General features: G+C 43.4%; 1 long non-coding RNA gene across 1 annotated transcript; it reads left to right on the top strand.

The window, feature by feature from the left end:
* The first annotated feature begins 365 nt into the window (after window positions 1–365).
* On the top strand, window positions 366–25,922 carry LOC143840921 (uncharacterized). The gene is made up of 3 exons (XR_013232476.1): window positions 366–482; window positions 2,104–2,180; window positions 25,490–25,922. It is a non-coding gene; the product is annotated as an uncharacterized LOC143840921 (long non-coding RNA).
* Window positions 25,923–27,560: the final 1,638 nt, after the last annotated feature.

Below are 27,560 nucleotides of genomic sequence, written 5' to 3'. Positions count from 1 at the left end.
AAGCAGGAGGGAGAAAACTGAGATACCCTGAGTGTTGCTTCACTTATTATGCAGACTGTGTATCCCATTGTTACAAACGGCTGCTATATACTTTCTGTGAGCAAACGAGTAGCATAATATTGTACATCTGCTGGTTTGTAACTGCTGAGGACTTTTTAATGATTGATGAGAACTTTGCCCTACTTTCTGTTTGGAGAAGATATCTTTGAACCCGTGGGGGAAACATAAAGGAACAGGCTTATATAGTAAACCAGTCTTCCCTAATCCTTTCACCAAAGACTCCTTGGGAAACAAAACAAGGAGTCACTTGTAAACCAGTGACAAGCACTATTGTTTAATGTATTCAGTTACTTATTAGTAGACCAACATAAATCTAGCAGAACTGTGTGCAAAGTCAGCAGGGGGGCCTGAATTCTGATGTTATTTTTCCTGCCGCTGAATAAACGATTCCTACCATGAGATTCAGAAGCTCTTCCTCATTAGTATGTATGAAATGAGCAGAATTAGAACAGAGAGATGGAGATTGTTCTATATTTCACTTAATTAATAAGGAAGCGGGGCTGATTTCTGGGCTATGTCTATGGATTCTGTGCACCTTTCTTTGTAATTAGCCACATAAATCTATCATGGCACAGAGGTTTTAAAAGGTGCCCTTATCATTCACACTGTACTAGTATTCATTAACCAAGTATTTTCAACAACCTTCATATTATTATGTGTTCCCATCTCTAGGTGAAGTGGAGTTTTCATTACCAAATCCTTGCTTCCAGGAGTTTAAATCTCTCAGCAGCAAGGCACGTTTTAGGACACCAGCAGACTATAAAGGAGAAAGGGCTTAAAATGTTATACACTCTTTGGCAAATCACTGTCTAGGCCTTTCTAAATTCCAGAGAAACAATAACGAAAATACAAAGGGAAAGGAAAGAAGCTATTCTGGCTTGTGGCTGTTTTATAATTCATCTACAAAGAACAATTTGTGGGCTTTTGCAAATCACAGACTCAGTGCATTATAAGCTGTTTCCATCTTAAATACTCAGCAGTTCATAACTGAGCTCATAATGTTTGCTTTTTGTTAAACACAAAGCACCTACATAATTGACCCATGGACATTTTTCACAAGAACCTGTCAAAGGTCACTGAATAGCTATTGCTGGGATAAATTAAAATGCCTTTCATTAAAATTATAAATTCATTGTCTGAATGAATGCTCCCTAAAGCCTTGAAAGAAGCTGCATAGAAGTGCTTGCTGAAGAAATCTTCATTACTGAGGGATCATTGGGCCAATTATACCCTTTTGGGGTAAGATTATTGAGCAGATATTGGCAGAAAATCTTCAGGCCCACTTTGATGACACATCTGCTACTGACCCAATTCAGTTGGGCTTAAGACCACGTTTGGGCCTGAAACAGCTCTGTTAATTGACTGCTGATTACAAGGCAATGCTTCTTTGTTGACACTTTTAAATGTATTTCTGCAAGTCTTGATATTTCTGATCATCCTATCCTATTATAACATGTGGAAGTGGGAGATCATAGGGTTGGCAACTCCAGGTTGGGAGATTCCTGGCAATTTGAAGGTGGACTCTGAGGAGGGTGGGATGTGGGAGGGATAGAACCTCAGTGGGGTGTAATATCATAGAGTCCACTTTCTAAATCAGCCATTTTCTCCAGGACAGCTGCACTCTCTACTCAATTGTAGTTGTAGAGCAGCCTTTCTCAACCATTTAACAGTTGAGAAACCCCTGAAACTTTCTTTAGGCTTCAAGAAACCTCAGAAGTGGTGAAATCACAGAATATGTTTGGGAAACTTAGCTGTGTACATGCCCACCTGGGGCCCCTCCCCTTCTCACCCCCTCCAGGCCCATCATTGGCCTTTTTGGGAGGGGGGAAATGGGTCAACATGACCATATATGATCATATCATCCGATAAATGTTTAACAAATGTAAAAAATATATTAAAAATTAATTAACTCCCACCCATTTAGGAAACCTTTTTAGGGCCTGAAACCCTGGTTGAGAATAACCAGGCTCTACCTGGATGCTAACAAGAAGAAGAAGGGCTGGATTTTTGTACCCTAATTTTACCTTTGTCTCCCCACAATAGACAACCTGTGAAGGATGTGGGGCTGTGATACGTCTGAGAGAACTGGGAATGGGCTGCAGTGACTCAGCAGGCTTCAGGTATCTCAAAGCAGTTTCCAATCGCCTTCCCTTCCTCTCCCCATAGCAGACTCCCCATGAGGGAGGTGGGGTAGACAGCCTCATTTGGAAGCTGGCAACCCTAAGAGGAGGTCTCTCTGTGCACAGCAGTCTTGACCTTAGTTAGGTTTATGCACACCTAGGTAGTGTGGAATTCCAGAACATGAACAATAAAGTAAATGAGGCAATAATTGAGTGAAGATGGAAAGATTCTGACTGAGGACCGAGACACAGCTGAATGGCTAAGTACCTATTTTGCTTCTCTGTTTTCTTCTGTTTTCCCAGAAGAATATGGTGATATCTCAGGTATTTTTCTGGGTGGCTGGCAGACATGGACAGAGAGGTTGCTGAGAGGAAGTTGGCTGCACTGGATAAATTTAAATACTCTGAGTCAGATGGTGTGCACCCAAGAGTGTTCAAAGAACTTTCTGAAGAGCTTGCAGAACCCTTTTCCATCACCTTTAGGATATCTTGTAAGACTAGAGAGGTGCCAGAAGCCAGGAGGAGAGCAAATGCTATCCTATTCAAAAAAGGGAGGAGAGGTGACCAGGAATAGATATGCCAGTGAGCCTGATCTCAATTGCAGGGAAGATAATGGAGCAGATTTTAAAGGGGGCAATTTGCAAACATCTGAAGGACAATTTGTTAATCTAGGGAAGCCAGCACAGATTTGTCTCCAACAGGCCCTGCCAGACCAACCTAGTTTCCTTCTTTGACTGAGTGACAGGCTTATTAGATCATTGTTTACCTGGATTTTGGGAAATCTTTTGACATGATGTTCTGGTGGGTAAAGTGGAGGACTGTAGCATGGATTTTTGGATGATTAGGTGGATAGGGAACTGGCTAGAAAACTGCACCCAAAGAGTCAATGGTATTTCATTGGATTCAAGGAAAGTGAGCAATGGGGTGCCACCGGGCTCTGAACTGTGTCTGGTACTTTTATAAATGATCTAGATGCGGGGGGGGGGGTGAGGAGTGGAGGGACTCCTCATTAAATCTGTGGATGACAGCAAAATGGCAGGAGTAGTGAACCCTCCAGAAGGCAGAAAGAGTTCAACAAGATCTGAACATGCTGGAAAAATGGCCAAATGACAACAGAATGCAATTTAATAAGAAGTGTGGAGTTCTCCATCTGGGTCACACAAATGAGAAGCATGCATACTGGATGGGAGATATACTTCTGGGTAGCAGTGTATGTGAATGAGATCTTGGCATACTTGTGGACTGTTAATTACCAAAAGTATCATGCATATCTCTGTAGCAGGGTTTAGGGGATACTTTGGTAGCATATAATGCCATCCTAAACAGGACCCTGTGGGACCTAGCACCTGCAAGCACAGATCCGGCCCACCAGGCCTGCAGTTGAGGCTAGCCTCCCAAACCATCACCAGAAAAGTATATATGTTTACATCACCCCTCTCACCGAAAGAGAGGACGCAACCTTAGAATGATTCATTTTTAATTAATTGTAAATTATTGATGATTTTAATGTTTCTGTTGATAGTGTTTGTATTGAATTATTATTGTTAATTATATATGTTGTTTCCTGTCCTGAGCCTTTGGGGAAGTGTGGATTATAAACATAGTAGTAGTAGTAGTAGTAGTAGTAGTTGTTGTTGTAGTTGTAGTTGTAGTTGTAGTAGTAGTAGTAGTAGTAGTAGTAGTAGTAGTAGTAGTAGTAGTTGTTGTTGTTGTTGTTGTTGTTGTTGTGTTATAGAAGAATGAAACAACAGCCACAGAAGGTCACAGAAGCAAGGGAATGTAATGATTTTCATATATAAGTTATTATTTTAAAAGCCAGTCACCAATCTTATAAATGGTGCTGTTCCACTGAGAACACTTTGAGAATTAATAAACGTGTCACTCCGCAATATGAGTACCGATAAGGATCAACCCAAAATGCATTTGAGCTCCCTCCCACACAGGAAGACAAATGTTTACTATACACATTCTCAGTAAAGGAGAACAATGCTATGTTTTGTTTCTGTGCCACAGCAGACGATAGGAAACAGTTGCAGACAGAAGCGCAGAGAGGAAAGCAGGGACAAAATATAGTATTCTTCCTGTAAATGCTAAAAAGGTACATTTAACTACATGGAACATCAAAGTTGTAAATAATATACAGTTTTTAATGACTGGGCACTAAATAATAACCATTAATATGAATTCACTGTGTAAAGATGAAGGGCTGGGTGGGCAAAAGCCTGCTTGTCTATTAGACAATATGTGGCAACACATACCCCTACTCTTTCCCCCATTTTCCAGTGTTGGATCTTATCCCTGTCCTCTGTAGTAAGATACCAGCAGCAAATGGTGTTGCTAGATATAAATTCTGTTTTAGCCACCATACATACAATTAACAACTGGAATTGAACAAAGGGCAGCACTCCAGATATACCATTGTATACGCATTGATGTTAAAGTATTTGCAATAGAATGCAAAGAATAGCCCCCATCTTGCTGTAGTTGTGGACAGTTAGACACACATAAAAGGTGGTGACTTCAGTGATTAATGTATACTGTCTCCATTTACATCAAGAGATGCATCCAGCATTCATTAGTGATACTATATTATATATGGCAGTATGCATCTGGTATGAATTTGTATCTGCTGTATGTGTGTGAAGAGATGTATACACTGGTATATTTCTTGCTGTATTGGGGTACAGAAGCACAAGTCATTCCAGAGCTAGGGAGGTGCATCTTTAAAAATGCATTTTTCAGATTTAGATTTGGGGAAGGGCATAAATACTAATGTTCAGGGGTATCCAGGATGCTCAATACTGTTTTGGTATCTGAGTAAGTTTTGAGAGGGGAGAATTCCAGAAGTAATTGGGCTCCATTATTCCCTATAAATGCTTCTCAGGCTGGCTATTTTTTTTGGCCAGATTACATCTGATTTACAGGGTATCTAGTACTGCTAGTTCACTAGATCCCTGTTGTTTAAAGCAGATTAGACAAACAAGTCTAATTCTATATGATCCTGAACAAGCTGTCCCCAACACTCTTACTCTTACTGAGAGCCAGTTTGGTGTAGTGGTTAGGAGTGCGGACTTCTAATCTGGCATGCCAGGTTCGATTCTGCACTCCCCCACATGCAACCAGCTGGGTGACCTTGGGCTCGCCACAGCTCTGATAAAACTGTTCTGACCGAGCAGTGATATCAGGGCTCTCTCAGCCTCACCCACCCCACAGGGTGTCTGTTGTGGGGAGAGGAATGGGAAGGCGACTGTAAGCCGCTTTGAGCCTCCTTCGGGTAGGAAAAAGCGGCATATAAGAACCAACTCTTCTTCTTCTTCTTCTTACTTGTGTCCATTGTGGTCCATGGGGAAAAATTCACCGAGATCAATAGCCAATCACACAAAACCAACCACTGACCAAAAGCCTCCAAATGCAAGCATGACCAACAACCCCTGGAGAACCAATGTCAAAGCAGAGAATCCAAACCAAACCTATCTTGTTTACCAGTCTTTAACAATGAGAAAAGAGAAAATTTGAAGGAACTCTCATACAAGCTAAGTAGCTCAAAACAGTGCAGAAATCCCATAGTATAATGTGAATTCTCTCCTAGATACATTAGCTCTTTAGCCTGCTTTCCCAAGAAGTTATTTATTTATTTAATTTATTCATAATTTAATTTATACCTTGCCCTTCCTGATAAAGTTGGCCCACGGCAGCTTACAAAAAAATAAAAGATAAAATACAACACTTTCCATAAAAATCCCTCAATTAATTCCCAATAAAATAAAAGTACAATCTAAAAATTCCAACAGATAGTAGAAACAACATCCCTCCCCTATCCCAGTCGGTAGATCACCTACCCTGACTGAATCCATACTCTGGCACAGCCAGGTGGATCTCACACAGTGCCTTCCATTAGGTGGGACCTCCAGTTCGTAAATCCTGGGAAAGGTCTCAGCTTCAACCAAAAGCCTGGCAGAAGAGCTCCATCTTACAGGCCCTGCGGAATATTGATAGTTCTGTCAGGGCCTGCAGCTTTCCTGGGAGCTCATTCCACCAGGCTGGGGCCAGGGTTTTTATTTTATTTATTTATTTATAATTGGATTTATATACCGCCATTTGCCAAAAGGTCTCATGGCGGTTCACAATAAAATATAAAATCAAAGTTGAAAAGGCCCTGGCCCTGGTCGAGGCTAGGCAAATATCCCAGGGGTCCAGGACAACCAGCAGATTCGTACCCACAGAGCATTCTGCAGGGGGCATAAGCAGATAAGCAGTCCCACAAATAGGAAGGACCCAAGCCACACATAGCCTTGAAGATTAAAACTAAAATCTTGAACTTGACCCAGAAGCAAACGGGTAACCAGTGCAGATGTTTTAGCACTGGCTGAATATGGGTCCTCCAAGGTGTTCCAGTGAGGAACCTTGCAGCTGCATTTTTTACCAGCTGCAATTTCTGGAAGGCCCATGTAGAGCAAGTTACAGTAGTCTAACCTGGAAGTGACCGTTGCATGGATCACTGCAGCCAAGTATTATGAGGACAGGTAGGGCGCTAGTAGCCGCGCTTTGCGAAGATGTAAAAATGTTGTCTGGGCTACATTAGTGATCCGAGCCTCCGTGGAAAGAGGTCACCCCCAAATTCCTGGCTGAAGGTCCAGGTGTTAGTTGCACTCCATCCAGGCATGGGAGATGTGCTGCCTGTTCCTGCCCCTTCCCACCCAGCCACAGGACCTCCAACTTGGAGGGGTTGAGTTTCATACGACTCTGCCTGAGGCATCCAGTCACTGCTTCCAAACATCTGACAAATATATCGGGGGGGGGGGGGAGAGTTAAACTCTGAATCAAGTATATTCTCCTCCTAAAGCACTAACAAAATAGCTCACTTTCCCTAAAAGCCAGTCTCTGGGACTTATATAGTCTCCAGTGAAAATATTCCTCTGCCTTACCTATCCCTTGGAAGAACAAACCCTGTCTGACTAGAACTGACAGTTTAATGGGTTTTTCTGTCCACTCCCCCTTCCCATTTGGCTCCTTCAATAATCCATGAGTCCTATTTGGTTGTTAGCTGCTTTATTTTATCTTTACAGCATTAAAAATGAGACATCCCTTGGCCTATTAACCAATAACTTTGTGCTGTTTATATTCCTGGCTTGTTTTAATGACTAGTTTTAGTACTGATAACATTATTACAATTGTAAGGAATTTCAAGAAGGACTCTGATGAGGTAGCATGGAAATATCTTAAATAAATAAATGATGTTGAAAAATAACTGCTTTGTGGATTAAAAATAGTTGCTATTCATATTGTATACACCAAGTGCAGTTCCTCCAAGAGTCCTTGATTATATGCTTAACACCAAAACTCATTCGTTTAAAAGGAAACATGAAGTTCCCTCTTACTATTTTGTTATGTCTTCTTGTATATGTCCAATCACTACTTTATTTCACAGCGCATCATGCAATGTGCTTCACATTTCATTTCTTTTGCAGAAGCACTCAGGTTGGATGACACTTTATGGAAATGCTCAATCTTTGTCCTACTCCTCCCACCCCTTAAACACACTTATTACCATAAGCTCTTCTGGAAACTGAATTCTTTTCGCGGGAGTAAACAAAAGGCATGTCAGTGACAAGCTCTCAGCAAATGGTGTGTCTGCTACCTGTGATCTGTGTGTACTTCTCTTTGCTATTTTCTGACTCTTTGTCTCAGCCCTGTTATCTGAAGAGGTCTTCTTTCATCTCTTCAAATTCCCTTGACTTGTCTCCCCCCCCCCCCCCCGCAAACAAAACTTCTTTCTTCTCTTCTATCATCCTGGTGGTAAAAAATCTTAATAGTGTGCATTTTATTGTCAGGAACATATTATGATAATGGAAACAAGAAAAGGAGGCAAATGAAACCACTTTCTTTCAACACTAAAGCTATACTACATTACAGGGGTAATTTGGTAGTGCATATTTAAATTTTTATTATTTAATTGTTATATGTTTGTAGCACAGTACTACACACCAAGGTCCACATGATAGCTAGCCACGTAAAGCTATAAAAACAAAATACACATATATATCACCTATCAAAATTGCCCTGTGTAACAATTCTGAATGTTAAATGCTATTAAAAATTCTGTCTTCAGTTGCAAAATTATGAGAAGCAGTGATTCTGACTTATTCAGCTAACTTCACTTTCTTTGGTTTAAACTGGATCCACTTTCGTTTTGATTATATAATGGCATTTAAAATAGTCTTATTATAATACTGACCTCATGCAATACTCTCTGTTCAATTATAACAATTTCCCACTATTCTTGCCTCCTCACAGCTGGATTTGATGCTATTTTGAGATCTGCAATAATGGTCTCCTTGAGCGATATACATCTACTATAAGGATTCAGACATAATTTATAAAAATCTCCTTTTCCAACCATATTCTTTCCTGATATCGTCACTGGGATCTTGATTGGATGAATCCTTCAAAAACAGCTTTGTTTATTAATGAGAACAAGAAGCTTACATAAAATTTTATTTGCACATTCTTGCAAAGCATTCTGCTACCCGACCATTTTTCTTGCATTTAATGAAAGGTCTTGATCATGTTTTTAAAAACTATTTAACTCCTAGGTATTATGTCATCCCCAGTTTCTTCACTTTAAAAGGTCACAACATCAAAGATCCTGCATAAAAATTTGAACTAGTACATAAAAAGAGCCAGAAACAGGAATATGCATTTGGATATTTCTAGTCCAGATATAGTAAGGAATCTGAAACAATATATTATTTTTATGCAATAATAGTAATCAGATCTGGAAAAATTACAAATATATTCAGGAATATTCAGGGATAGCATTTTAAGGCTCTCGTGCCCATTTTTCTCCAATTCCCTGGCAACAATGAAAAGAGAAAGTTCTCTCACGAAATAGGCTCAGACCTTAGGGGGGAGCATTAGAACTGTCTGCTAAATCATTATCACTTTCTCACCATCTTCCATGAGTCTCTGAGCATGGGCAAAGTGGATAAAAGGCAGACCTGCATCTTAGGATTGTTGGGTAAGGGGTTGGGATGCCAAATCCAGGTTGGGGATGGGGGCTCAGAAGGACAGGGACCTCAGTGGGGTCAAATGCCACAGTAAAGTTCAACCTCCGAAGCATCCATTTTCTCCTGGGAAACTGACCTTTGTAGTCTAGAGAAAGGCTGTAATTCATGGAAATTCTTAGGTCCCACCTTGAGGCTGGCATCCCCGGCAGCTTGACTCCATGATAGTTCATTTTATTCATTGATTTATTTTAGGGCTGCTGCTTATTGCTACTCTTCTGGTTTCTGCCCTGGATTTATGCTGGCTGTTGCTTTGTGTCAAGGAAGTACATCAAGTGCCTGTTGGACATCTTCAGTACTGGTTCTCTCACAGTGATCCATTATGCACGGCGGCGGCTGTGTCGGGCGGCCACTGTGCCATTGTGGCAGGGCAGGATGCCGACCGTTCCCTGCGTACACAAAGGGGCGGGGCTCCCCTGGCATACGCTGATGCCTTGGCGTAGTGCGTGCACACATGCTGCACACCAGGGCTGGGAAGCCCGGGACACTGCCTGCCAGTGGCAGCTGCTGGGGGGGAGTGGGGGGGAGTGGGCCTCACCACACACTGGAGGACAGCAGCATGCCACCCTCCCACTACAGTGGGGCCAGGGGGATGCCCCTGCCAGCTCCGTGGTTGGTGGCGGGGGCATGCATAATCGTGGATTTTCCCCGATGCCCTGCCGCCCCAGCGTGGGCATTTCGGCCCGTGCATAATAGATCAGTGAGTTGTATTTAAAAGGGTTTAAGACATTTCTACTGTTATGTTGGGTTCTCCTCTAGCTTGTTTCATTGTATCTGTTGACAGCTTGGTGTAGCAGTTAAAAGTGGTGTCTTCTAATCTGTAGAGCCAGGTTTGATTCCTTTCTCCTTCACATGCAGCCAGTGGGTGACCTTGGGCTAATCACAGTCCTGTTAGAACCTGTTCTTACAGAGCAGTTTCTTTCAGAGTTCTCTCAGCCCCATTATCTTACAAGGTTTCTGTTGTGGGGAGAGGATGGGAAGGCAATTGTTAGCTGCTTTGAGACTCCTTTGGGTAGGGAAAAGCGGGGTATAAAAACAGGTTCTGAGGAAAATTCCAGGGTCAGTTTAATAAACATTTATCATTGTTGTTTTTTTGTTTTTTTTGTAAACACAAAATAGTTTTCTGCTTCTCAACAAAAACCCTAGCAGGCACTGGTAGAGGTGGGCATGAACCTGGAAAATGGAAGTTTGTTGAATTTGTGGGTGGTTGTGGGTCGGGGGATGTTACAAACCCTGAACTTGCACAGACACCCCTTCCCCGTGTTCACAAACCTACGGGTTTGCTTAACAGTTTAGGTTAACCGTTTAGCTGTTTCCTCCACATGCGAAATTCACTGTGGAGCCCCCTGACTGCACTGCCTCATTGTGGACATGGTTTCTGTGTCTTGTCTAGTGTCCACCCTTCCCCCCTTTGGCCCTGGGAAGTGGTCATCCACCCACCTACCTTCCCATGTCATAGATTTATTTTGTTAGGTTAATGTTATTTCCTAAAGTTGTTCTCATTCCTCTAACATTATTTTTGGCTGAAATTCTTATCCAGCATGTCATAGTCTTAGAGAGGAGCAAGGTTTCATATAAACTTAATGGATGCTGACAGAAATAGGCATCAGGAGCTCCCATGGGGGCCAAGTGGTACCCGCACATATGACCATGAGGGTCCTCAAATGTTGAGGGGCCTGGATGGGGTGTGGCTCCCAACATGCTCCCTGGGTCCTGGGTTAGGTGCTCTGACTTCCCACCTATCTACAGTAGTCCCTGCAATGATCAACTTCAGACTAGACTTCTGTTATTCACTCCATGCAGAGCTACCATTGAGGTTGTTCCAAAAACTCAACTGATCCAGAATGCAGCAGCACAAGTCCTCATGAAGAACCAGTGGCGAACACATATTTGACCTGTGCTCTCCTAGATGTACTATCTCCAGACTGAAGATCTAATAAAATTCAAGGCTTTGGACATCACCTTTAAATCCCAAAATTTTCTGGAACCCTCATATTTACAGGACTACCTCTTCCTATATGTCTACTGCCATAAGTATCTGCTCAAGATTCCTGGTTCCAAGGATATCAAAGTCACTTCAAATAGGGCCAGGACTTTTTCAGCCCTGACCTTAGACTGGTGGAACATCCACTGTGGTGAGATTAGAGACCTGAGGGACCTTAAACAGTTCCATAGGGCCTGTGAGACGTAGCTGTTCTTCCAGGTCTATGGTCGAGGCTTGAAATGGCATTGAATTCTTGGCCTTCCTGCTCAGAACATCAACCAAATTTTTATCAGAATCTGAAGACTCATATCAATCTTCCTATTATAAGAAAGAGACAGTTTGGAAGTCTTTAAGGCAGTGGTCCCCAACCTATTTCAGGCTGGGGACCGGGGAGGGAAGAGGGAAGCCTGGGGATGGGGGGAGGAGAGGGAGAGTGGCACTTGCCAGCGGGTGCAAATGCACCTCCACGTTTGCACCTTTACCTCCTCCTCCCACAGCGCGGTACTCACCGGTGGGCGCAAACTTGCAGGTGCATTGCTGCTGCGCCTGCGCATTTGGGCCCACACCCCCAGCTTGAGTGATTCAGCCGCCGAAGCAGCCGATCACTCCCGGCGCAGTGAGTGCCACGCCAGGGGGGGAGGCACACCCGGTGGCGCGTCGGTGCCTCCCCTCCCGCCGTGGCCTGGTACCAAGGGCTCCACGGCCCGATGCTGGGCTGCAGCCCGGGGGTTGGGGAACACTGCTTTAAGGGACCTATTATAGATTTTAATGTTACAGTGTATTATTGTTTTGTTTTATTTTAAAATTATATGCTGTTACCCACAGCAATATATAATTATTATTATCACATTGCAACTTTACATTGACTACTGGACCATATGAGAGAATATCAGGTCAGCTTGTATTTCATAGATTATAGCAAAGCCTTTGATTGTGTGGATCATAAAAAATTATGGTTGGTTGTAAAAGAAATTGCTGTGCTACAACATTGGATTGTTTTGGTGCACAAGCTGAACACTGGACAAGAAGCTATTGTTGGGACAGAATATGAAGAAACAGAATGGTTTCCCATTAGCAAAGATCACAGACAAAGGTATATACTGACAGAAAACAGTGGAAATAACTACTAATGAAGGTTAAAGCAGAAAGTGTCAAAGCAGGATTACAGCTGAATATCAAAAAGACAAAAATAATGACTATTGAGGAATTATACACCTTTAACATTGACAATGAAGAAATTGGAATTGTTCAAGATTTCCCATTCCATGGCTCCATCAGCAAACGAAATGGAGACTGCAATCAAAAGGGCAGTCAGGAAAGAACTAAAAATTATACTTAAGTAAAGAATAATTGTGGGCAACCAAGATCAATATTGTATTCCCTATTACTATGTAAGGGTGTGAAAGTTGGACAATGAAGAAAGTTGATGGGAAGACATTTAATTTATTTAAAATGGTACCATGATACCATGGACCACCAAAAAGACATATAGGTTGTGTTCTAAATGCAATAATTTCTGCACTTTCCCTATTTGTTTATTAGATTTTTATATCACCCTCCCATACGGCTCAGGGTGGTTTACATATACATTGTGGGGTAATACATGGAATGACCTAAGCATAGAACACAGTTAGAAATAATATCAACAATAATCCAACAGTGGTTTAAATTAACATAATATGAATGATTTTGATCAATAATAATATAGCAGGAATGACAACATAGATTTAAAAAAACCCAGAGTGGTGTAGGCATGGAGGAGGTGTCTGAGGGGAGTACCTGTATATGTTATTCGGTTGATCAGTCTCAGGGGAATGCCTGGTGAAGGAGCTCCCTTTTGCAGGCCCTTCAGAATTGTAGTTCAGCCAGGGTCCTGATCTCTTCAGGGAACTCATTCCAACAGGTAGTCTCTCAGGTACACTGGACCCAGACTGCATATGGCCTTGAAGGTAAGAACCAAAACATTAAGCCTGATCCAGAATTTGATTGAGAGCCAGCTGAGTTGTTTAAGTACAGGCCGGATGTGGGATCTCCACAGTGTATTGGTGAGAATCCTAGCCACAGCATTCTGAGCCAATTGTAGTTTTCAGATCAAGGATAAGAGTAGGCCTGTGTCAATCGAGCTGCAGAAGTCCAGTCTACATGTGACCATTGCATGGATCACTGTGGCTAGGTGTTCTGGTGCCACACTACTCTCATGACCTGTGTCTCCATGGAGGGGGAGGCACTAAGGATTACGCCCAGGTTTCTGGTGGAGTGGGCTACTGTTAGACACACTCCATCCAGATTGGGTAAGCACATTACCTTGCTTGGTAGCTTTGGGGCACCCTTGGCCCCTCCCAGGACCTCCGCCCCCTTCAGCCGTCTTGCCCCTTTTAACGTTTGTTGACGAAGCAGACTCTTGCATTTGCAGCTAGTTCATAATGTCTTTAATTGGCATTGCCACATACAGAGAATCTCCCTCCTCTGAGTTCTCCAGCCTTTTCCCTCGACCCCTGTGCAACTCCCATTCTCTCTTATATCCTTCCCTCTCCCTCCTCCTTCCGTGCCTTTTAATGTCCACTCCCTCCCAGCTCTCTCCCCTCTTCCAGTAGCATCGTCTCACCAGTGTCCCTTGGCCGTTGCAGGTCGTCTGGTAAATATTGTTCTTTTCTTTCCTGCAGGTCTCTCTGGCCTCGAAGTCTTACTCTGGCTCTTCCCCGAGCTGTTGGGGGTTGGAGTGTCATGCTCAGATGGCCCCCCCATTGCTCCGCTTCTCAGGCTGTTTGAGGGAGATGCCGCCATTCTACAGACTGACTGCTACTCGCTTCCACCTCTAGATAAGACCCCTCAGTCTGACGGGTTTGCCAGGGCTCCCCTGGGCATTCTTCCTCCTCCTTACCTCCTCCTGGCTCGTCCCCTTTGTTCTCTGGCATTCTTGGGCCCAGCAAGTCCAGGCAGGACCGTTCTCAGGGTTTTCCCCACTGCCCCATCCCCTCTGGTTGTTCGGAGCTCCTGACTGCAGGGGGTAGACCCTGTGGTCGAGCCCCGTGGTGGCCGCTTCTTGGCGTCTTGGCGGGCAGCGGCCCTGATGCTGTGGCCAATCTCCAAGACATCATAGGTGTTGTTACAGGCATTTCTGCTTCCCCCAGGCATATCTGGCTCGAGCTGTCCCTGGTCCCTGGCTCTTCCTCACCTCTGACCCAGCCCCCACTTGCCCTGCCCGGACATTCCCTTCTTACTCAGCCACAGGACCTCCATCTTTAAAGGGCTGAACTTCAGATGACTTTGCTTGAGTCATTTTGTCCAGGCATCTGGCTAATTTTTCTGGGTGGGAATCAAGGTGGTCATCCATTAGGAGAAAGAGCTGGATGTTATCTGAATATTGATGGCAACCCAGCAAAAGCTTCTGCAAAAGCTGGGCAAGAGGGCACATGAAGATATTAAATAAAATAGGAGAGGGGACTGCTCCTTGTGGGACTCTACATGTGAGCTGAAGATGGTTGGATACTCTATCTCCTATTTCAACCCTCTGTCCATGACACCAGAGGGAGGAAATCAGCTATTTGAGGGCTGTTACCCGGATCTTGGAGGCAGTGAGCTAGGAGTTTGTGATCTACAGTGTCAAATGCTATTGACAGATCTAATAGTATAAGCAGTGCTGATCCGCCTTGGTCAAGCTAGCGACAGAGGTAATTTGACAGGGCAACTAGTACTGTTTCCACCCCATGGCCAGGCTGGAAACCCGACTGAAATGAGTCAAGGGCTGAAGTTTCCTCCAGAAATGCTGATATTTGGTCCACTGCAGCCCTTTCAACTAACTTCTACAGAAACACTAGGTGCGAGACAAGGCGGTAGTTGTCAGGCTCCTGTGGGTCCAGGGATGGTTTTTTTGAGCGACAGGCATACAACTGCCTCTTTTAGTCCTTCTGAGAATGCTCCCATTGAGAGACAGAGATTGGTTATTTCCTGAAGTGGGGCTCCAATTTTTATGTCTGCTGTTTTTAGGAGCCACGATGGGCATGGGTCTAGTGTGCAGGTGGTTGGCTTCATTGCTGTTAGCATCCTGTCCACTTTTGCTAATGAGAGTCATCTGAAGTAACTCAGTGTTCTCTCCAAAGATGGCCAAGGGGCCTCTAGTTCACTTCCTGTATCCAAAATTGGAGGGAGGTCACAGTGGAGAGTCAAGATTTTGTCTGCAAAATAACTTGTGAATGCCTGACTCATGTAGGTGCCCTTCATCGAGGGTGGTGAGTGATCGGACTACCCTGAATAATTTTGCTGGGCATGAGTGCACAGATGCAATGCATGTCAAGTAAAAGTTGTGTTTCACTGACTTCACTGCCATCTCATAGGCTTTCATCTGCATTCTATAAGATGCTCTTGATTCTTCATCACGAGTCTTCCTCCAAGCTCACTCTAGTTGTCTCAGTTCCCATTTCTTCCAGCACAGTTCCTCAGTATACCAGGGGGCCTATTTGAGCTGGGGGCAGAGAGGATGTCTGGAAGCTATCTCATCAATGATGGTCTGCATCCTGTCAAACCAGTCACTGACCAGTCCATCTAGAGAAGTGCTGGGAGGCATTGGGTCCCGCAGAGCATTCAGGAATTTAATTGGATCTATAAGTCTCTGTGAGTGAGCTGAAATCTGCTCGATGCCCAACTGAGGTGGGGGTGGCAACCTTCAGTGCATAGTTGTCCGACCATGGCACAGCCATAGCCGTGAACGGATCCTTGAAGTCAAAATGACTAAATTGATGCTTTGATCACATTTGGTCACATTTTGAGTATTTTGGTCACATTTTGAGAAAAGTTACTAGAAAATAATTGTAGGAAAAGAGGAAGACCCAGCATGAGATGGATTGACTCAGTAACGCAAGCTATGGCCCTCAGTTTGCAAGACCTGAGCACAACTGTTAATGGTGGGATGTTTTGGAAAACATTATTTCAGATGGTTGCCATAAATTGTAAATAACTTGATGGCACAAAAGACACATGTTGGCAATCAGGGGGACAGGAAGACAAAGTCAAGGGCAGCAAGTGTAGACTAGTATAGCAGCTCAGTTACCTTGATGCAGCTTAACTAAGCACCAGTTTTCAACATTCTCAGTTGACTTCTAAGACTCATGTTTCACACAAGGCCAGATCATATGAATATAATGGTACATGAAAAAGTTTCAACTGGAGCAGTACTCTATTAACTTAAACTCTTTATGCATTAAATGTGATGATCATCTTCATCATTTCATTGCACTTATAAAATTAGAAGTGGAGCTCTAATGTGTTATTCAGGCTTTCCTATAAACTCTGTGCATGGCTTCTGACAAGCATGTGTGTGAGTAGACTCTTATGAGCATCTGTTGATTTTTCTCTAGTAAACATGTTTCTTGATAGACATGGATGCATTCTGTGAAGTGCTCTGTCTTGGCCCCTTTCCCTTTCCATTACTTGCTTCAGCCAAACTAAACAGAGCTGCCACAACAAATGCATGCCATATAACCAGTTCATCTGAGTATATGTTTGTGGACCAAATAACCCATTCAGCTCCTATGATTATATTATTATTGTTCATTGGCATCATTTATCCAAAAGGATGCACCATTGCTAGCCCTATGACCAGGCAATATTTTCTAGTCCATTTACATGTAGGGCTTTGATATTCCTACAATTTGACCTGCTAGAATTTTCAAAGAAAAGTCAGAAAATGGACAGTTATCAGGGGGTGGGGTAGGGGGTGGGATGACATGTTTTTATATAAACTTGCCTGTCTATTGGAAACACACTTTTAATTTTCTCTTTTCTCTTTTCCTTCACCGCCAGGGCTTCCATACAAAAAAACACATAACAGGCAGAAATCTAACACATGCAAACATTAATTGTTGTAACTGCATAAACTTCAAAAGCAATCCTGTTACTAAATAAGGTCTTCTGACTAAAGGTCTTAAATCCAGGAGTGATTAGCTATCCACTGCAAAGACCTTCCTGCTTTAAATCAGGCAGGGGGCTTCTCAGACCATGAGCAGTAGGGGCAGCCCCATGCTGAGGGAGGAAATACTCACAGTTCTACTCCCCCAATGGAGAGGGGAAGTCAACTCAGCAATGACTGTTCATGCAACCCAACCTGAAACTTGGGCAGTTAGCTTCCAGTGGTGGCAGCAGCTTCCACCCACCACTCACAGGGTGAGGGCCTCCCCTTGCTTAGACCCCAGAGGCAGTGGGTGTGCATGACATGAATCATTGGGGGGCAGGGTTTGTAGTGATTCTGTATCCCCCTTCCTGGACTTTGGCCTTAGAATCACTGAGACTGCCCCTGGCATGGACATGGGCATGGGTTGGACCTGCAGTCAGGAACTGTTCTGTACTGCAGTACACCTGGAGCAAAGCCTGAAGACATGTACAATGGAAAGACCTGTCCACACAATTCCCTGAAGTTCTTGGCAACCTCACAGCCACAAGAAGCTGCTCTAGAAAGATCTGATAGTCTCCAAAAGTTTTGGGGGTGAATAAAAATAAAATGCACGGTCTATGTAAACTATAACAATAGAATCAGCTTCTTCCATCATATGAAGCAGGGAAGTAACTTTCCCTAAAAGCGTAACATAAACTAGTGCCCATATTCATATCCTGTCACAGCTCTCATTACCTTCTAATGCAAGTGAGGATTTCAATATTGACTCCTAGTGTTTAATGTTTGCCCAGAAATTTCTCCTAGAAATCATAATGATCAAAATTCATTATCTGCTGATTGAATACCAAATAGCTGTTTTAAAGACAACCTAGAAGAACAGCTGAATTTTGAAATATTCCTTGAGAAGGTTCTTATCTTTGAAAGAAGGTAATTATTTTCCAGCCATTCAGAAATGCATTTATCTAGGGATAGGGTGTGGTGTGTGTGTGTGTGTGTGTAAATTATGTTTGCAATTAGATGAGATTTACTTATCATACAAGAGCCTCTTGTGGCGCAGAGTGGTAAGGCAGCAATCATGCAGTCTGAAAGCTCTGCCCATGAGGCTGGGAGTTTGATCCCAGCAGCTGGCTCAGGGTTGACTCAGCCTTCCATCCTTCCGAGGTCGGTAAAATGAGTACCCAGCTTGCTGGTGGGTAAACGGTAATGACTGGGGAAGCCACTGGCAAAGCACCCCGTATTGAGTCTGCCATGAAAACGCTAGAGGGCGTCACCCCAAATGTCAGACATGACTCGGTGCTTGCACAGGGGATACTTTTACCTTTACCTTACTTATCATACATTTCACACCATGGGGCAGATATTTATACTAAGACAATGCTATGGCTTCTGTCTTTTTATTCACTTTAAACTAGACATCATTCCAAAGTTTAAAATCATTTTCCATCTTGGTTCTGCAACACAGCAAAAATGAAGATGCAATACTTGCAGCACTTTCTCACTATCCAAACAGCAATAACTTCTTTTAGCTTCTTGGCCAACCACAGAAAATATTATTTTCTAATCTAACTAAAATACCCCATAACAATGATGATTGACAGTCCCCAATTTGTTGGAAATGTTGGGCATCGCCTTGCTTTTGTCTCCCGCAGAGAACCAGCTTGTATAATTTCATTTCCATTTGTATATTGCTTTCAATCCTTACATATTAGGATTATCCCTAAACAGCCAGCTACAGAGTGGTGGGTAAAGGTCAACTTTGAATAGAAAAGTAGCCCAAAGGAGTGTGTGTGTGTTTAACTCTTTCCTTATCTGCAGCTTTCCCCCATCAGTCCCTTCTTTTCCAGTCATGTTTGCTGTGTCATACGGTTGGGGGAAAGGGGTGAGGGAAGTATCTCATAAGGGAAGATTTAAACAACCCCATCCTCCACAACCCACAACTTCTCTGCTGCATGTCTTCACTTCATGCTGCTGCTTTCCAACTGTTTGGCAGTGCTGGATGAGATTCTCAGACTTCAGTCTACTGCCAAACATGTAGTTTCAGCATAAGCACATTATGTGTCCACATATGCCAGGTTATTCTGTGCCAGTTGGGCTGTATCACAAGATGAGTGGACATCGTTTATTTCCTGTCATCCTCCTTTTAATTTTTTCCCAGAGACAATGACTCTTTTATGTTCTTCCCCATTTAGAATCATTATGGAGTATAAATCACCTGGTCCCAGCACTCTGACCACGGTGGAGTGAGTCAGGCTGCAATCCAAAGGGCACTTTCCTGGGAGTAATCCTATTGAATAATGTGTCATACTTCTTAGTAAGTTTGATTTCTTCAGTCTACTAAAATCTGGTGTGCTTTGTGTCCTCTGCAATGGATTGTGGCTTCTATGTTACTTATTCCTAATACAACAGATCTTGAGACCCTTTGATCCTTTTCAAAGCTCCATCTGGGCAGCTCATCAAATCTGCATCAGTGTTTTACATTTCAGTTCTCCCTCCTACCTCCTTAACCTGGAGTTAAGGAGCTGGGTGGGAAGTCAAAGAAATACAGAAATTAGCCTATGAACAAAAGGCAACTCAGAATGTACAAGGTGACACAGCACATTTAAGTCCATTGATTTTATTGAATTGAAGTACTGCGAGCAGAGAGGTTTTATATGTCATGTGTCTGTGTCTTCTAGATTCTTTATCAGCTCCAATGGCACCAATATGTTTGGGACCGTAACTCCTTTTTGGTGTCTGTATTAGGTAGATCAATACTCAGTGTACATATTAATTTTAGTACGGGGGGAGGGGTGTGGGCAATAGTAGTGATAGAGTCAGATCCTGCCTGTGCGGTAGCATCAGAGCCCCCATGATTGCCCCCAACATTCCCATTAACTTATCAGAGGTTAACAAGGGAGTACAGATTGTATTCTCCATATTGTATTAACAATGGAAATAATGGGGCTTGAGAGGGGGTGTCTATTACAGGGATCCCCATGGTGCCCACCAACACTTTCCTGGTACCCACCTGGTGTTTGTAGAAAGTGGACAGGGTCAGGTGGAGCTTCTGCCAGCAAGGCATGTGACTGGCCACTGGAGAGATGAATGGTCATGCAGTTGTTTTTTTTAAAATGTTGCTACAACACTAGGATCTTCACTGTGTGGCAACCATGGTATGATTGCCTCCTGCTGCAGCATTTTGTGGCAGCCATTTTGTAGCTGTGTCCAGAATTCCACAGGCTCAAAAAGGTTGGGGACCCCTAGTCTATTACACACAACTCAGTTTGAGTTTATGTGAGCAATACAACTAATGCAAATACATCATCTTATTTTCTGCTGGGTTGGTTATAGAACTAAGGCAATGTAAATCCCTGCTCCTTCCAACCATCTTATGGGGCCTGCAGCATCCAGAGCAGGGTTTTACAACCTTCTGGCTCCATTAAAGTCAATTAGCTTATAAAAGTGTAACTCTGCTTATGACGCATCACAAGAGACTTAACAGATCTTGGAGCTGCTTTGAAATTCCTTTTCCCATTTAGCAGCATCTTTTCCTTAACCTGACAAAATGGAGGCGCTACTGGTAAGGGAAGGTTTGACCTGGGAAATGGTTTATACCATATTCTGGATAGACTTTCCTCTAAAGGAGCAGGTTTGTAGCTTGGGGTAGCTCCTGGACCCAGGCCTCCTGATGGATGAACAGGAGCAGTGATGGACAAGGGAGCCTGTTACCAACTTTGCCTTCCGGGGCAGAAAAGATCTTGCTACTATCAATGTAATGCAGTAGGTCCTCATTGGGTTCAAGTGTGGAGCTCTTATGGCTGTGCTGAGATCAGAATCCTATGAATAAGTATCATCCTCACTGCCTGGCTCTGGAATGGTGTTGTGCACCACCAGTCTGGCACTTCACCTCATGTAGACCACTTTGGCTGGGACATGTCACTGCTGGTCCTGCAGACTGATCCTGGAGAACTATGGACCCAGGCTTGAGGCTTACACAATGAAGGCATAGTGGCTCTCTCAGGGAACAGGGGTGGGATTTCACCTGCTTCAGGCACATCATCACCTCTGCCATATCAGGCCCTTCCTGGTCCCGGTGGTCCTTCTCAGCTGGAGGCCTTATTTCCTCTGGCTCATTCCCTCTCTGAGTATGAGTTGCTGGACTAGTTGGAGGGCGTCATGACACCTACACCACTGTGACTTTTTGGTATCAAGTGTATAGAAAAGTATACAATAATAATAATAATAATAATAATAATAATAATAATAATAATAATTTTTAAGAAATAAAGTTCTTTCAGTGTTTCCTGCTCATTCTTCTGAAATACTCCCCAAAGCTGAACTAGTTAAAAGAACCGTATGTTTAAAAATATCCCATTGAGTCAATTTTCTTTTTGCTAAGGAGAGGAGAGCAAAAGTCAGCCTTGCCCATTTCAAAAATGTGGAAAAATATGCTAAAGGCCCAGTCCTTAAATATGTGCACATTGTGCATTAGGCTTTTAACAAATGGAAGCAGCATGACATCTGAGTGGGTGCCTCTTGAAAATTAGACTTCTCGGGTGAGGCAACTGACCTAGCAACCATCCATTTTCCCTGCTTTTCCCTCTGTTCACCATTGCCTTCTGTTCCCTTTTAAAAGCTCTAAGCATTACAGAATTGGTTGCCTGAAGATAAAGAACCATCAAGTGCCCCAAAGATGCTTAGTGGCATAAGATTATATTCCTAAACAGAGGAGAAGTTTCCAATTCTCTCCCTAACCAGAACTGCACACGCTAGAATCATAGAGTTGGAAGGGGCGATACAGGTTATCTAGTCCAACCCCTCATTCTATCTAGGGCCAGCCTAAAACATGCAGGATAGGTATCTGCTTGAAGACTGTCAGTAAGGGAGGAACTCATCGCATCCTTAGGCAGCCTATCCCACTGCTGAACTACTCTCTGTGGATAAATGTCTCTTGATATCTAGATAGTACCATTCTACAGATAGTTTAAAGCCATTACTGCGGATCCTATCCTCTGCTGCCAATAGGAATTGCTCCCTGCCCTGCTCCAAGTGACAACTTTTCACACATTTAAAAAGAGCAGTCATGTCCCCTCTCAACCTCCTCTTCTTCAGCCTCAACTTTCCCAAGTCTCTCAGCCTTTCATCATAGAGAAATCATAGTCACCACAAACTCACATGCAGAGATCTGCATGAGAGGTCCTGTCTCCACTCCATGTGCCCTCTCCATGTGCCCACCAATATGCAGATAACACCCAGCTCTTCCTCTTGATGGATGACCGCCCTGATTCTCCTCCAGAAGCATTAGGCAGGCAGAAGCAATGATGGGGTGGCTAAAGCAGAGTCAACTGAGGCTCAGTCAGTCAAAGTTGGAGGACCTGTGGCTGGACAGGAAGGCCCCAAGCGAGGAAGTGCATCTGCCTAACCGGGATGGTACAAGCAGAGATGACCCGTCAGCCGAACAAAAAGAAATTTCCAAGCTGGGGATGGCAAAAAGCTTTATTCAGAACGAGTTCCTAGATATAAAACCTCAGTTTCGTATTTTACTTCCTCAGTAATTCCTCAGTAAACTTATTTCTTAATTGTTTTTTTTCAGGGATACAAACAAAGTCTTCAACCCACTACCTAATTTTTACATTTTATATACCTTATACTTTATATTTTAAGCCATATAATTTGGGTCTATTAGTATCAAACGTCCATAAAGGTAACTATCTTATTCTCATTTCAGGTATTTTGGGTCCTAAGATATCCATCTTTTTTCTATATCAGTTGTAGGTGTGTCTGCATGAGTACATTCTAAATATGTGCATTCAGATGTATCTGAGCTGAAAATATCTGAAAAATATCTTACTGGTGTTTTCAAGTATTTTAAAAGTCAGGTACAGATTAGAGAATCTGACCAGCTACTAGTACAGTTGATCCTAATTATAGCCCTTTTCCTTTTCATTCCTTTTAAAAAATAGTTGGTGGAGGACAACTGCAGAGTGACTTATGTTACTATTGGTTGTTCTCTGGGCTTGGTGGGTGGTAGATGGGGAGGGAGAGAGGCCAAGGACCTCAGTACTTTTTAAAATTGTTGTCACCTTTGGTTCTGTTATTAGATTTGAGTTCCTTCTGGTTTTGTGGGTCACCCACTGAGTTTCCATGGCAGAATGGGGATTTGAGTCAGGATCTTCCAAATTCCAGTCTTATACTCGCATAACTATATTGTACCCCCCCCCCTTCAGCCCAGAAGGCACCAGGAAAAATTCCAGCCTTTCTGTTCTCCTTTTTCATACAAATGCTTTTGCTAACAAAATGCATCCGCCCTCTGCAATTATCTTGTTTGGTAACTTCTGTTTAAAATTTCCAATCAAAAGTAATATAAACACTATATGAGTTCTCAATTCCTTTGGTTGGAAAATTACTCTAAATACACATTAAGTTTAATATGTCTGGAGAAGAAAACACTCACTTGAGCCAAGAAAAAAAGCTTTTCCTTGTAATCTAACATCATAGGAAGTGAATGAATTCATATGTCGCTTAGATTCTGAAATCAAAGCAGCTCTAAATTCTAGCCATCCTTTCATTATCTAAAAGTAAAATGCTGAAAAGCAGCACCGTGTATTTATTTTAATTTTAAAGCCATGCTTGTTCTGACCACAGAGTCAATCTCTAGACTGCATCCAGTCTTTCCACTTATCTGGATCTGAAAATATAAATCATTTTTAAGCAATGGCACTTGTGAAGGAATCTACTGGAAAATAGTTATCTTCTAAGGCACAATGAGTTGAACTTGTCACAGTGTAACACAGGTCAGTTGAGAAAATGGCAAGATGAAAAATACTGTGTCAGACACAGGAAGATCCCTGTGCCCATGCTATGTATCTGAATGAAAACACCTTTTTAAAGTTACAGAAATCAGAAACCAAAGTGCTTTATAAATGGTACTTGGATTTATATCATTTTATTCTGTTCTAGTATTATTTTGAATTTCCCCAATAATAATTTTATATTAGAAGTAAATGAGACTTAGTGGAATTGGGCTAATGATTTACCAAAATACAGTAGAATGATTGTTGCATACAAAGGACAAGGCAGTGCTGAGGAGCTATTCAGTGAACAGTGATACAGTAAGCACACTGTTTGGAAACACTTGCACATTAGTGCAAGCAAAACAGGAGGGAGATGATCCCTCTTTGTCCCACATGAATTCAGGTTATAGTTGAGCTCCTTCCCAGGACTTCAGAGGTTATGTTTTCAATCCCAATTTAAAATCACTGAGAAGTCTCCATGTGTTGTTCTGAATTGAGGTTCTTTCACACTGGCTTGAATTGTTCCACCATTGCCAGCTAGAAAGCTAAAGGCCCCAGACTATCCAAATGGAATCCAGTGCAACCTGGCTCTGGTATTTGTGTCCCTGCATTCTTACAGCTAAATTGATTTCTAGACTAACAGTGCAATTTAGAGGTGTTTTTTTTTTCTTGTTTGGAAATAAATCCCATTGGAGATTTGCTGCCAAATAAACTTTGTGGGATTGAGCTGGCCAATTATTTTGCTTTAAACCAATTGATTAACTGTAGAGGTTATTATGAGAGTCTAACACAAGGCATATTTGATACATTGTCATAATACATCTTTGAACACTGGATCTGGCTTATTTGACATTAAAAAATAATCACCCTGACCCCTTATGCAATATTTTGTAGCACAGACTCATGCTGTAATGTTCTGTGAGTTCTCTCTTTTTTAAAATGTTGCAGTTGTGTGGCATATCCTATTCTAAGCAAGTATGTGTCGGTGTAGCAAGCCTGATGAACGAACAGTATCACATGTAGATTGATTGCAGTTTGATTGTGGACAACAGATAGATTGATTAGCCCCAGTAATCAGAGAAGCAAACGCAAAGCAGAAAAGAGGTAGTTAAAACATAATATCATTCTTCCCTTATTGCTTTGGCAGCAAGGACAATCACTCAGTAACTGGCCCACAGATCCACGGTCATGGATTCCCCACAGCATGCAATTCGTTTTCTTGTAATTATTCAGATCCAAACCCAAAGGTTCAAAACAATAAATTCCTGAATGAAAAGTGCTGCTGTATTTGGCAGAATCCTTTGCAGGTTACTGAATGAGGATGAGTTCAGAAGGGAGGAAAGACATCTTGTGTTTGCAGCTTTTAAAATAATATGTATTTATAGAAGAAGGGTCTAAAAGGTGGGTCAGAACTATTAGCCACCTCTCTCCCTTTTCTTCCACTGACCTATATATGTGATCGATTATTCCCATACTATGCTCACATGTATGGTGACATTGCACAGCTGCCCAAAAGGGGCTGAACAATTGCACAGTTACAGTGCAGGTCTTTTGAAAATCAAAATGATGCCTTCAGAGCACTTGATATTTTTGTTTTGCAGGATGAAGATTGGAGGCAGGAAAATTATATCCTTTTTGGATTCAGTGTGATTGCTCCATGCTGCTATGTGTCACATATCCGGTACACGACAAAGCAATTCTATGAATGCTTCAACCTGTGCTAAATGTCCTGCTCTGGATCAACACCATTTTGGTTGTACGAATGGGTTTTTATTCTGATCAAGCACATCAGTGTAAGATTTTCAACAGATTTCCTACAGTCCAACCCCTCAAAACACAGTATGGCCTGATGAATATAAATATGCATTACAATTTACAAGATCTTTAAAAATGTGACGTTTGAGTTAAGATGATTGACAGCTTTCTACTGATGGTTTTACTGATCTTTAAAACTGTTGAAAGGTTTCTTCCTTCACCCTCTGTGAAACAGTAAGCAGAATTTGTCATTTAAATAAAACCATAAGGTAGAAGGAAATGCCAGCATCTATCTAAAGCTTATAAAATCAGTGTGTGTGTCTAACATTCAAGACAGCTTAACTGTTTGTTTCTCTGAGGGAAACCCGGAATTCATTTGGTTCCTCTTTTGAAGCAATCCGTTTGCTCTGCTTAATTCTGGCAATTAAAGAACTTTTCTCAGGCACAATTAACATGTAAATCTACCGCGGAGTGAGAGGTGCGCTAAAAAGCCCTCAGAGGCGAGATTGTTTTCCGTCGCGGGCACTCTCCATCTGGCCGCTGGGGGCGCTCGTGACGTTACTTATCTAAATAAGCAGCATTAGGATTAGCTGCAGCCGGTCGGTTTCCCAAGCGAGGGGGGAGGGCTGGGAAACCGGGGGATTAATTTATTAGCGCTGCCGCTCCTGCTTTTCACTGGGCTGATTGGCTCCGAGACAGGGAGGGATTAACCCTGCCAGCAGCGATCAGGCTGAGATTTGGAAGAAAGAGGAAAAGAAAGGTGGCCCGACGGAGGTGCCGAGGCGTCCCTAAGGAACATCGCGTGCGACGCCAACTCTGGGAGGGTTAGATTCTTATCTTCCTGCGCATAGCTCTAGCAGGGTTTTTGTTTTTGCCTATTGGTGGTCGGGACCCTTAAACACTCCGCAAAGCGGGCGGCTGTACACATTGCGTGCCTCCAGAAGGACGCGTTGTAACTTGCTTTGCCGGAATGCTCCTCGGAGAGCGAATGGCCAAAGGACGGGCTCGCTTCAGTAGTTGTGGCGCGTCCGCAGGATGCTGCAGTCATGCTCAGCGAATCCGCTCCTGACCCCAAAGAAGCTACGGCATGTGGCTACCCAGTCACTTTGGGTCTCCCGAGCAGGACGACGGTGTGGGACACCCGACTTTGCTTGGTCTGTCCCGGCGCCCGCAGTTCTTCAAAGCATCACGAGTGTAGCGTCCCCTCCTGGCTGAAGAAAAGAACAGCAAGAGAGGGAAGGGGGGGGGGATCGAAAACTACTACGGTTTTCCCTTGATGATCAACTCAGCCTCGTTACGTAGAATGAAAACACCGCGCGCGCCCGCTACGTGCTAATCGCTCCTGGCGGTCCGTCGTCGCGCGCACTGGTCGCTGCCGGTCTAGAAGACGCCCCCCCACCCCCCGCTCCCAGGCACGGCGACACAGAGGCTTTTGGTTTTGCTTTTATTGCGCAGCTCTCTGAGCAGCCGCGGACTTGGTGCTGTCGATTCAGAGACCCTTGTTCTAAGCCCTACGCACAAACACGTCTTGGTGCTGTGGGTGCCGCTTCCACTGCTGTCCTCTCTTCCTCGCTTTCCTTCAGCCTTATGGAAACGCAGACCTTTCTCCGCCAGCAGTTGCAGGCGCGCTGGTCGCCTTTTCGAAAGCCCTGGGCGCGTCCGTGGAAGTTTGAGAGGGGCCATCAAAGTAGAGAAAAGAGGGGGCTGTGAATGAAAGGTGCCTTGCCCCGCCCAGCATGTGACTAGAGCCGCTTAGCGCGGCTGGTAGAGCGGGGGCCGCTTGCCTCGCAAGCGCTGCTCCGAGCACGGGCTCCCACGGCGGAGGGAGGAGCACCGTGGCCAAGGCAAATGCTCGGACCGTCAGGCCAGATCTTGGTGTAGCATCACGTCCCCCGTCGTCACTCCTCCTGAAAGTCA

The sequence above is a fragment of the Paroedura picta genome, chromosome 7 (assembly GCF_049243985.1).
Source record: "Paroedura picta isolate Pp20150507F chromosome 7, Ppicta_v3.0, whole genome shotgun sequence".
Lineage (NCBI taxonomy): Eukaryota > Metazoa > Chordata > Lepidosauria > Squamata > Gekkonidae > Paroedura > Paroedura picta.
The sequence above is the reverse complement of the archived record's forward strand: the minus strand, read 5'-3'. Positions and strand labels throughout refer to the sequence as shown.